This window comes from Ursus americanus, chromosome 7, assembly GCF_024610735.1.
Source record: "Ursus americanus isolate L20-20 chromosome 7, mUrsAme1.1.p, whole genome shotgun sequence".
In the NCBI taxonomy this organism is placed as follows: domain Eukaryota; kingdom Metazoa; phylum Chordata; class Mammalia; order Carnivora; family Ursidae; genus Ursus; species Ursus americanus.
In genome coordinates, this window is record NC_142133.1 from 35,584,999 (window position 1) to 35,597,448 (window position 12,450).

Genomic DNA, 12,450 nt, shown 5'->3' on the forward strand with positions numbered 1-12,450 from the left:
ATGTCATGGAACGTTCACTGGCCAGAAGGTTTCGGCTCTCGGTGCTGTGATACGAGTTTTAGGTGGTGTGGCTCGGGCAGAGCTCCTGTGTCGCTCAGAGCCGATGGCCTGGGGCTGCTGCTCTCGCCTGTTCCCTGCTCCACACTCGCCCTGGGCTCGCTGGTCTCCGTGCCGGCACCCCCATGATGCTCACGCTCTGCGGGGAAAGACAGAGACGGAGTCACAGTTTAACGCCACACAGTCACTCGTGGGGTACAGTGGGGCAGGGACGTGCCATGAGAAGTCACAGTGGTGGCGGCACCGCAGGTGGGCCCTGGAGAAGGCGCGCATCTGCTAGGTTAGGAGCAGGCCTGCAGGGAAAGGGGGCAGCCCCGCAGGGCTGGGGTGTGGCGGGCAGAGCACCCGGCGGGTGATGGGACACATGCAGGGAGGACAGCCAACTGTGACGGACGCGTGCGTTTGAGAGGAGACGAGGCACCTGCTTTAGGGGGTTGGTTGTTTCACATATGAACCCACGTGGTTAATGGACATTCACTCATTTAACAAACAGGGACTGAGCCGGGCTCCCTCGTAGAGCTGAGGGACACATCTAGGGACAGAACACAAAACCCTGCCCTTCGACGCCGCGTTCTAGGGTCGCTGACTGGCTCTGGCCCCAGGCTCCCCCAGCAAGCCTCTGAGCCAGGCCCATCCCCTCCCGACTCCCCGCTCCCTCGGGAAGCACTCGTTCAGGGTCGAGAGAGACGAAAGGTGGCTTTCTCCTTCTTGACCAGTGACCTCTTATTCTTTAACCATCTAAAAACGCTGAAAGGTTTTTAGGGGGCCCTAGAAGTTACCCACGACGGTGTGCGGCCTGCGGGGCTTAGAAGAAAGCATCTTTCTGGTGCTTAACTTGGGAAAAGTAGCCTCGCCCTCCGCTTTCTCCAAAAAGCAGGGCCCGGCCGGGCCAGTCTAGGCTGTGGGACTCCAGAAGCCGCCTCCGTGGACACGCTCGGAGCCAGACCCGCCGGAGAGTGACGGGTCAGCAGCAGGGACGAGCGCCGCGCCCTGCGCTCCTGACCGTGGCCGAGGGCAGGAGGCGGGAGCGCAGGTCCCCCCCAAGTCGGCGCGCACGCAGCGCCTCCCTGACAAGACAGACCTACTCGCTTGTTCACGGCTGCCCGGCCGCGAAACCCTAATGGTCAACTCACGCCTCCGGGCTCTGCCTCCGCGAGCTGCGGCGTCAGCCCTGGGGCGGCTGCGGTCGTTATACCGTCTCGGGGCGGCGCAGGCAGAGGGAGGCGAGGTGTTCGGCCCCGGGCCCACACCCCCTTGCCTCCCCTTGGCAAGAGCTGCGTCCACCCGGAAGCAGTTTCCCCGGTTAGCATCTTTTCTTTTTAAAGCCTTTGGAGGCAGCGATCTGTTTTCTGTGAAGGGGCCTTAGGTTCCGGGTAACGAGGCGGAAACCGGGGACACACAAGACAACTGCGATTGCCAGTGCGAAGTCACCGTCCTCGCTGCCATCTTAACTCTCCTCTGTCCATTCTGAGGGACAGCCCCCGACTCGTGAGCCTCACGGGGCTCCTGGGACAACAACCCGGCGCGCTGCTGGAGGAAGTCATGCGGCTGAAGAAGTTCTTTCTCTACCACGTCTTTGGGGTTGTGGACCCAGCGGCAACATTTTATTCAACCACCATTTACCTAACACACTTCCGGAGCCTTGGAGTTCCCTTTAATCCAGTGCCGCTTGGGTGCACCTCTTAGACGTCACCCAGACCTAGACGAGGAGGGAGGCAGCAAGGCTCTCTGCCAAGAGTCTCTGGAATAGCCGCCCCTCGTTCCCACTGGGCCTTCCCGCCCATCAAGGGCACTCGGCTTCCAGTGGCCAAGGGCCCCGCAGGCAGGGGCTCCGCAGGAAGCATTGCTCAGGGCTTGGCACTGACCGAACAGACGGGAAGGCTCACTGCTGACTAGGGGTGAGCAGTTGCCCAGAGGAAAAAGCAGCTGCATGTTGGGGGCAAGGGCCGGACACGCTTTCGGCAAGACGGGAGGACAGGCTCTGCGGGGCCGCAGCTTCTGGGATCCGCCCTCACTGTGCGGGAGGGCGGCATCTCTGCTGAAGACAGGCTGAGGATTTAGTGGGACAACTGAGGCAAGAGCCAGCACAAAGCAAAGGGTGTGGCCCCAAGGCCAAGGCGGAGCTGGTGGCCTGGGGCCTCAGGGACTGGAGAGGTTCACTGAGGCCCTGAGGGAGGAGAGAGGAGGCTTTCCTAGGATGCTCTTGGCCTCACCTGGGGGCAGAGGTGAGCAGCGACACCCATGGTAGGGAGCTCTGTGTCAGGAATACGTCTACCTTCAAGGAAACCATGGGCCTGGGAGAGGAGACACCTGGGAAGGCCTAGGCGACCCAGAGGAAAAGGGACAAACACCAGCCCAACCACCCGTTAGTCACCTAGATGGCCAGGCTGGGTAACACCCAGGGGCAGTCCCCCCAACTTGCCCAGTGGCCAGGAGGGCTGGGGGACCCAAACCATCTGCTGGAAAGGTCATTTAAAAAACGTCTGACAAATTCTTGCCTTGCCGATATTCCCATCGCCCAGAAGGGAGAAGATGCCATTATCACAGAGCGCCGGCACTGGTCCTGATCGACAGTGGAACGAGAGCTCCTCAGGGGAATGCGGTGTCCTTTAGAAACCCTGGAAGGGGGTCCTGGGTGACGGTCAAGCACACGGACTCTGGTCAGCTGGACCCAAGGGCCAATGCCAGCTCCACCCTTTACACTCTGGGTGACCTGGGGCAACTGGTCTTGGGCTCCACTTTCCCATTCTGGAAAATGAGGATAATAGTATCTATTCCCGGGGCTGTTGGGGACTTTAAGTGACAGAGGGCATGGAAAGAGCCTAGCGCACTTCCTGACTTGCAGGAGCATTCAGTACATATGAGCAATCATGGTTATTTCACGAGCGCTGTCAGCAATGGAGCTTAGATTTCAGAAGACAAAATTCTAACGTTCAGAAAAGAAATCAGCCTGGAAGGGAAAATTACATGAGATGGCAGGGAAGTGTTCAAGTACATCATCCTGGCCGTGCTATCTAGACCACGAACGGCAAGCAGGAAGTGGTTAAAATGGCAGAAGGAGAGAAGAGAGGGTGACTCAGGGATGGAGTGTGGCCAAGGTGGGGAAGGGGGTGTTTGTTCAGGTGGTACCTCCCCTGGTTGCTGTTCAAAAAGTCAAATCCTCAAACCCCTCCAGCCCTGCAGGGCGGCTCCGAGGCTCTCAAGGAGAGACCGGGAAGGACAGGGCTGGCGAAGCCAGAGAGACCCTTGCTAAAATGCCTCCATTTTGCAGGCATCTCTTCAGAAGAGTGGGAGGTGCTTAGGTGCCTTTCCAACAGCAAACTCAGAATGACGGTTGCCAGAGCCCTAGCCAGTCAACAAAGATGCCACGTTTCAAGCGTAAATCACGAGGTTGTGACAATTCTCTGCAACTGTGTAATTAAAAGCTTTGGTTAACGCAGCTGCAGGGCAAGCACAGACCAGCACAGGACATAGAACAGCATGGGGCCCAGAAGAGTCATCAGTGGAGACAGATGACCAAGAGAGGACTCGGGTGAGGCACTGCTTCCTCCTCACCATGCTGACAGCCCTCAATGGTGGGCGAAACCACTTGTCAGAACTCAGAGCAGGAATCCCATTGCTTTCCCTGAAGAATGGGTGTGTGTTTCCTCAGGGAAAAAATGAATCATTAAATGGATCACCTTTCTCTTATTGCTTAGGCTGCCAGGAAGCTCAGAGCCAAATTCACACCTCACCGTTAGTAATTATGTGAGACGCTGTGGGGTGTGTGTGTGTGTGTGTGTGTGTGTGTGTGTATGTATTCAAATTCCCCCTAGTCTTTTTCTTGATCTTGATTTTTAAAATTTCTTCTATTTTAATATATGTAATTTTAGAAGTCATTTCAGATTCACCTTCGTTGAGAACAAGGAGAACACAGTTGTAAAGAGCACAGCCTTTACAAAACAAAAACAAACAAAAACAAAAACCAAACAAACAAACAAAACAACGCTCTGGTCCTTTCTTTGGCAAGCAGAGGGCAGTGAGTTTGGCTAAGCAAGGGTAAGGTAATAGGGGTCGAGAGCGTGGAAAGGGAAGGTGAGTGTGGGTTTTTTTAAGCAGTGGAAATAAACTTGCCAAAGAATAGAAGGGAGCTGCCTCAAGGCTGAAAGTAATGCCTATTTGTCTAGAGGAACTGGGGTTCCTCTGGGGGTTTCCACGGAGGCCGGAGGCAGTGGCAGAGTTGACCTGGGTCTGAGTCACCTGTCAGAAGCAGAAGGAACACCACCCCTTCTCCCCAACTCAAGAAAGTTCATCGGGTTGCAAGTGAATGAAAATACTGTTTTCACAGGACTAGCCTGGACTCTGCTCTGTTGTATAAAGAGAAAATCACTTGCAAATTTCAGTATTAATAAATTACTTGTGGTCCCTGGGGCGCCTGGGTGGCTCAGTCCATTAAGCGTCTGCCTTCGGCTCAGGCCATGACCTCGGGATCCTGGGATTCAGTCCTGCATCGGACTCCCTGCTCAGTGGGGAGTCTGCTTCTCCCTCTCCCTCTGCCACCCACTTGTGCTCTCTCTCTAAAATAAATAACATCTTTAAAAATAACTAATTAACTAACTAACTTGTGGTCCCACTGAGATTAGACTAGTGGACGCAGGTCTATCTACAAGCAGGCATCCACTGACATGAATGGGACACTGTGCCCGACCCTCTTCTGTTCAACATAAATACAATAATTCGAACTCCGGTATGGAAGGCACATTCTCTACATCTGATGACCCCAGGGTGGTAAGAGGACACCCAGATTGCCTAACAGAACCAGGATCCAAAATTTCTTGACAGCTAAAGTGAGGGGGCGTCTCAGACAAGATGCATTTTGAGAGACGAGCGCAGGCCCGTCCTTGGCTACGGACATCAGTCCCAGAGGGGAGTGCCACCTACTGCCACAGGTCAGAGAGAAAGGGGGCTCAGTGGCAAGTCTCCAGAGTGAAGGGGCCAACACAGAGCCAAGCCCCTAGGTCACGGGAAGCTGATCTCTCCCCCCGCCTTCTCCCAGGACCTTCCCACACCCCCATTATCCTTTTATTTTTTTAGAGGGGCAGAGACAGAGGGAGGGAGAGAATCTTAAGCAGGCTCCACACCCAGCCTGGAGCCCAATGTGGGGTTCAATCCCACAACCCTGAGATCACGACCGGAGGCAAAATCAAGATTCAGACGCTTAACAGACTGAGCCCCCCTTTTAAAATAGCCACCAGATCCCAGCCTTCCTCAGTGCAAAAGCTGCCCGTGCCACTCCATCTCTCAGCACAACATTAGAGCCTCTTCAGTGGCAAGTCCCCAGCTGACCTGGCCTCGGCCACCCTCCTGGACCTCAGGTCCTGCACCCTACTCCATGACTGTGCCCTGAACACCCAGGGCCTTTGCACTTGCTACTCCTTCTGCCCAGAAGGCCCTCCCTCAATACTTCCATGGTTTTCCCTCACTTCGCTCAGGTCACCTTATCCATGAGGTCCCCAGGACCCCCTCTGTACAAAACTACACATCCCTCCTCCCCTTCTACCCGCTATCCCTCCCATCCTGACTCATTTCTTCTTACCACAGGACATTCTATGTTGTTGTCTGATGTTAAAATGGGGCTCTGTAAGAACAGAGACAGAACTCTCCAGAAGAGTGCTGTCCCAGCACCTAGAACCGTACCTGGCACACAGGGTACTCAGCCATCCACACTGGTGGACGGATGCACAAGAGAGTAAATGAGTGAATACAAGCAAGAGACAGACTTCAGGCTCACAGCTGAGACAGGATGATAGAGGGCCGATGGTGAAACCCAGTGAGTGACGTGTTTATTACAAAGGAAGGACATGATCACTGGCAGAGTTGTAGCAAGGCAGGGCAGAGGGCCCCTAAAAATACCTGGACTTTAGAATTATCCACATGACTTGGTCAAAAACAAAAGCAATTTGATAGAAAACAATCTGGTTGGAACAAGTTGTGGGGGCGGGGGGGGGGGGGAAGAGGGGGACACAATTCAGCCCAAAGGACAATTTGGTCTAAAAATATAGTCCACAAATATAAGAAACAGCACAGAGGACCACAGGGGAAGAGAGGGAACACTGAATGGGAAGAAATCAGAGAGGGACACAAACCATGAGAGACTCTTGACTCTGGGAAACAAACTGAGGGTTGCTGGAGGGGAGGGGGCTGGGGAGATGGGGTAACTGGGTGATGGTGTTAAGGAGGGCACGTGACGTGATGAGCACTGGGTGTTCTATGCAACTGATGAACCACTAAACTCTACATCTGAAACTAACGACGTACTGTGTGTTGGCTAATTGAAGTAAAATAAGAATATAGTCCTATTTTTCAAAAATTGGGATTTTGATGTAGTGTGGAGATGGAGTGTATCCTTTTGTGCCTTCCCAAGTGTTTTGCTTAAATTTCAGAATAGTTTTACCCCCTTTTAAATTTCTAGTTAATATTTCCACCACCTATCTTAATTTGGTTCATTTTTAAAAATGTATGGTGAAAGGCCACGCACATAGATAAAGGTGCACAGAACATAAACGTTCTGCTTAGTGACTTGTTACACAGTAAATGCCCACATGAACACCAGTCAGGAATCGAGACACTGCTGGCCCCCACGTGTTCCCAGATGCCCTTCCGGACCCATCATCCTGGCCACCCTGCTTCTGCCGTCATCACATACCTCCCCTTGCCTCCTGAGCGTGTCGCCACACACGGTGGCTGGGTTCTGCCTGTTTTAGCAGATTGTATAAATGGAATCACAACGTCTGTGTTTGGGTCTGGCTTCTTTCGCCGGACACCATGGCTGTGAGATCTGTGTTTGTATGTGGCCGTGGTACCTTCCTCTTCTTCACTGTATGGTGAGGTTTATAACAGCAAAATGCTGAAAACGTTCTGCAGATCCAAAATAGGGCATTGGATACATAAAGTATGGAAGTTTACGAAGGAGAAAGTACTATGTAATCCTGTTTTTGCTAAAAAGGATGAAAGCAAAAACGAGAATGAGGGAGTGAAAGGATGAAGGAAAATACACCCCTATAGATGTCCCTAGAGAAAGGTCCTGGGAGAACAGGCCATGTTTGACCTCAGGAGGGTGAGTAGGTAGAAGGTTCTTCATGAAGTTTCTTCATCTATTTTTGGATTGACCTAATTTTCTGGTTTTCCTATAATGAGCACTCACTGCATTTGTAAAAACAACAATTTACTAAAAGGAATGTAAACAACGACAAATTAATCAAGTAACCAAAGGATCTGGAATTTGGGGGAGGTTTCCGGGGAGTGCTTTCTCCTAAGTTTATTCTCAGCCAATTATGTCTCTTCTACTTGTTTGGTAATTTTTATAAATTTTTAATTTTCATAAGTTGAGAAAAATGTGTCCAACCAACGTGTTCAAAAGTTTTACCAATACTCTACATACCGTTTAGCTAACCAAGGCCCGTTTGTTAAACATTTCCACTTTTCACATTCATTTCCGCCCACTCTGTCTTCCTGGCTCTATTTATAATAGATGAAAATAAATTCATTTTTACCAAATCTCTGTGCGGACTGCTCCAAAGACTGAACGGAACATTCTGAAGGAAGGCGGGCTTACACTCTAACTCAGCTCAGCCATTTACCATTTGAACAACGTCGAGCCAACGAACCTCCCCTAATGCCAATTTTCCCTTCTGTTAAATGGAGATAAAACCTACGTTCCGGGGGTTTCGTAAGACTTAGACATTGCCAGATCAGCAAACTGACTTACCTCAAGCCAGTTCCTCAGCTTGGCCCCGCTGTTGGCGGGCAGGCGTGGAGAATTCCCTGTTGGGGGGCCGCGCTGTGCATTGTGGGAGGCTGAGCTGCATCCCTGGCCTCTCTCGACCTCCTAGACGCCCGTGGCACTGCTCCCCTCCCCACCTCCTCCCTGAAATCTGTGACAACCGGAAAGGTCTTCGGACCTTGTCAAATGTTCCCTGAGGGGCAAAACCACCCGTTACCTCGGGAACTGGTCCCCCCCACCACAGAGCCTGCTTACTAGCCCGTTCGGCCTGCCCCCCGGGCCGGCGCAGACGCCCTTCCCCAGCAGACAGCCCCTTCCATCCGGTCTTATGCCTGTGCCCGTCCACAGGACGCGGGTGCACGAAAACACCAGTGGGTGGGCTTTTGCTCCAGATTCTTCCCCTGACTCTCCATTTCAGGCAAGTAATTTAGTCTTTTAGGGTTTGCTTCTGGTCCTGGGCTACAAAGCCAGCATTGCCTGGAAGTTATGGTCCTTTTCTTCCCCAACTTTTGCTCCTGCCTAAACCCATGGATGAGAATCTGTTCGAATGCCCCAGCCAGGGAGGGCTGGGCTCGGACGCATAGGAGGAGAGGAGGAAGACACGGTGGCTCGACTGGGGAGGGATGGCAGTCAGGCCTGGAGAGGACAGGCACCTACACACTGCTCAGTGGCCTCACCCTGGAGAGGTGTCAGGGCATCCCAGGGAGGGGCTGCCTGGTGTCCCTAGGAAGGCGAGGCCTGAGGCCCCGGCTGCCAGTGCTCCTGGGCAGAGAGCAGCACTGCCACGCGGCCTAAAGGGACCACGTGAGCAGGGCCACGGGCCTCTCCATGATAAAGGTGTACGGGGCATCCCTGACTTGTTGCCCCTCTCCCCACAAAGCTTCGGTGCTGCATCAGGTTCTGGGAGAGCCCCCGAAAGGACCGAGAGTGACCTTCTCTACAGCCTGGCCGAATGGGGACTCGGTTGGATGTAATTAGTTTTAGTTTTGGAAAAACATTCCGAACTGCCGTTTCCCACACATCTGTCTGTAAACTGGGGCTCGGCTGCATTACACGTGGAGAGGTCGTCACGTCACCTCCCTGCCGAAGACCCTTCCACAGCTCCCCGTGACCTAGGGATGAAGGCCCTTGGCTGCACACAGTCGGGGAATCAGGTGCTCGCCCTCCAAGCTTCTCCCAGAGCGGACCTCACTAATCCGTCACGGCCGCTCTCCGGCTGTGTCTGAACAGGTGGTACCAGAATGCTTTGCAGCATCTCCCACCAGGCATGGTTAGTAGAGAGGGAATCAAGTATTTTCTCTACTTTAGGACCTACCTCCACCACCCCCACCCCCCACATACATTCTACTGCTTCTTAAATCAGGATATACCATTGGCACATACATGGATGTTTTTTCTTTTTCCAAAAATTTGATTTTCCAAAAAATTTGTTTTCCAAAAATTTTTTTCCAAAAAACTGATTCAATTGACAATGTACTGAGACCGGATGGACACCCGTGGTAGACGCAGACCCATCACCCCCATCTCCCTGCAGAGATGAAGGATGGCCTGGGTGAAGACCGCTGCCTTGCCCAAGGTCACGGCCATCCACGGCGGTCTGCCTTGGAACACAATGCTCCCCTGCTTCAGCGCCAGACAGCTCGCCAGGATCATTTCAGCTACAGAACTTCTCATGACGCCGGCCGAGGCCCCTACTGACACTGCCTCCCTTCTCCTTCTGCCCTATCCTGCTTCCTGATCCCTAATGAACTTCACCTCCGGTCTGCTTCTCGGGGAGCCCAGCCGGTGACACGCCTTCCCAGGAGGCTAGAGGCAGGACCCTGAGCAGGATAACTGCAAAAGTCCCCGACAGCCCTGTGACTCGACAAATCCGCTGGGCCTCTGAAGCTGAATGTTCTAAGTCTACAAAGCCCCGACGGGTCTCCACGGTGTGCAATCATTGTGGAGGGTCCTCGAGAGAAAGCTCAACCTTCTTCCGTGCCGTCTGACCTACGGCTGGCCTGATGTCGCTTAGGAAGGGGCACCTGGTGAGTCAGTACAGTGCTCATTCAATCACCTGTCAAGTCTTTCAACAACTATTTATCAAGGCCCAGGTATGCATCAAGCCCGGTGGGGACAATGGGGCACAAAAGCGCTCTTTTCTGGAGCTTACGTTCTAGTGAGGAGAAACATAACCTGTTCCCCAAATTTCAGTCATTTTCATACTGCTTCCAAAATTTTTGCCTGTATGCCCATTGCCTGATCATGGTACTTCTATTTCCTCTGGCTTATGGATGGTGGATTCATGATTTTATCTACTTCAAGCCCAATGTAGGCTAAAATGTTCACAAAAGGATAAGCTATTAGTATATATTGTTAATACACATTAAAATAAACCTAAAACTTTGAAATTTTAAAAAATTGATAATGTATTTTTAATTGAGTGCATCTTAAAGCTGAAGAAATCCATCACCAATTATCTCTGGCCTTCTGGAGTCATCTCAAGAGTCATACAAGACCCTCCACACTGGCCCTCTGTCTCTCCCCACCCCCAATCACCCCGTTAGCCTGCCCCAGCCCCGCTGGTCCTTGCTCCCTTTCCTCACCCTCCTCCCTCCACTCTGCTGCTTGGAAAACAACCACTTGTCTTCAGCTTAAAGATCTGCCCTGTGGAGTCCTTCCTGGCCCCGTGCAGAGGGCAGTGGGGAGGGGACACAGCACCGGGCCACTCTAAGGCCTGGGGTTCTTTTGCAGGGCTGCCTCCTTCCTCAGACTGCAGATCCCCAGAGGGCACGGCTCATCTCACATACTTCCTAGGGCAGAAGGTGCTTTAACAGGAGCCAGGGAAGTGAGGCGGGGCAAGGCTGGCCCCAGACAAGTCCCACGGACAGCCTGTGCCTTGGAGAATTGCCCCCAGCCAGGCTTCAGGGAAGACGGCCCACAGTACCCGAGCAGTGCGAACTTGAGAGCCAATGTGTGAAGCCACAGTGAGGACCAGAACAGCTGGGTGAAGGGGCTGATCAGAGAGGCCTAGCCAGAGTTTGCCCTCCTGGCAGCCCGGCTGGCGAAGCCGCCTTCATTACCTGGATTGCTTGGCAACAGTGGACCCTGAATCGGACAGTGACTGATGGGACTAGAACGTGTGGTGGCATCAGCTGACAGCTGCTTCAGTGTCTCTTCAGTGGTGGAGGACCAGGTGGGCAGGCCAGGTCACTGCTCTGGGCCATGGAGGCTGGCCACGCCCTCAGCACTGCCACGGAGGAAGATTTATGACCTCCAGTCTGACTCCAGCTGCTCTCCTGACGAACACCATGTGTCCTCAAGACAAAGTAAAACCTTCCAACTGGCACCTAGGGCTTTACACACCTGGGAGCCTCTGCTCTCCTTAAGATGACTGCGATCTGATTTCATCATTTATTTTTCTTCTTATTTGCTGCCAAGGACCACCCACACCTGGCACTGAGTAGGTGCTTAATAACTGGTTGCTGGTCTGTTTTTCATAGGCATCGGAGTTAGCAAGTCTGAAACTACGTTCCGGGTATGCGAAGACGGAGCAAATAAAGTCACCTGCAGCTAGATTTCCCATCGGAGAAAGAAGTTGCAAAGATGGAAAGGGAGAAGGTAGATTAAACCCGATCGTCCTGGGATGGAATTGGTGGTATCAGTATGAACTCATTTTTAATACAGATAGAGATGTAGAAATACATCTAGACGAACTATGTGTTTTTCTTAGACCTGACCACACCAGTGGCCACGTAATGTAAGGACGCCCCAGTAAGAACACACCAGGTCCTGGTTTCTGAATATCGGACTCCACAAGAAGGAACGCGGGTCCTTGGAGGACCGGCTGATCCCAAGGCTAGTCCTGGGAAGATACAAGATGAACGCGGAACATCTCATGACAGAAAATAAGAAAGGGCTCAGATTATGATGGGGACATGGCCCAAGAAGATAGAAGCCAGTTTGAAGAGCTCCCAAAGCGAAATCTAAAACTGTTCGGGTGTTAAAATAATGGTAGTAACAGAGGATAACTCACTGAAGAAAGGAAGAGTCTGAGTTTACAGTGACAAATAATAAACAGGAAGGGTCGGTGGCCTGGCTGGCTCAGTCAGTTGAGTGTCCAACTCTTGATCTCAGCTCAGGTCATGATCTCGGGGTTGTGAGTTCAAGTCCTGCATTGGACTCCATGCAGGGTGTGGAGTCTACTTAAAAATAAATAATTTAAATAAGTAATAAATAGGAAGGGAGAGCTCAGAATTGAGTGCCAGCTAGTACACACAAGGAGAATTAGAAAATCACCATTGGCAGGCAAGGACTGTCAATGGATCTAGTGGGTAAGTCTGACGAGAAACAAGCTATTTATATGGTCTCACAGCAGCAACCCAGAAAACGTAACTAACATGACGGAATAGTCTGCAGTGGAGAAACGTGGCAGACACTTTGACCAACCAATGAAAGTCAACGTCACCAGTAATGGGACCAACAGGCAGCCGGTACCTGCCGATGTGTCCTGAGGAGGACACATCACTTTTCTGGGCACTCCTACCAAAAACGCATAATCTGAATCTGGTCACGAGAAAGCGTCAGGCACCCAAATGTGGAGTCACACTCTACAAAATAACTGACCTGGCCTCTTCATAAATGTCAAGGGC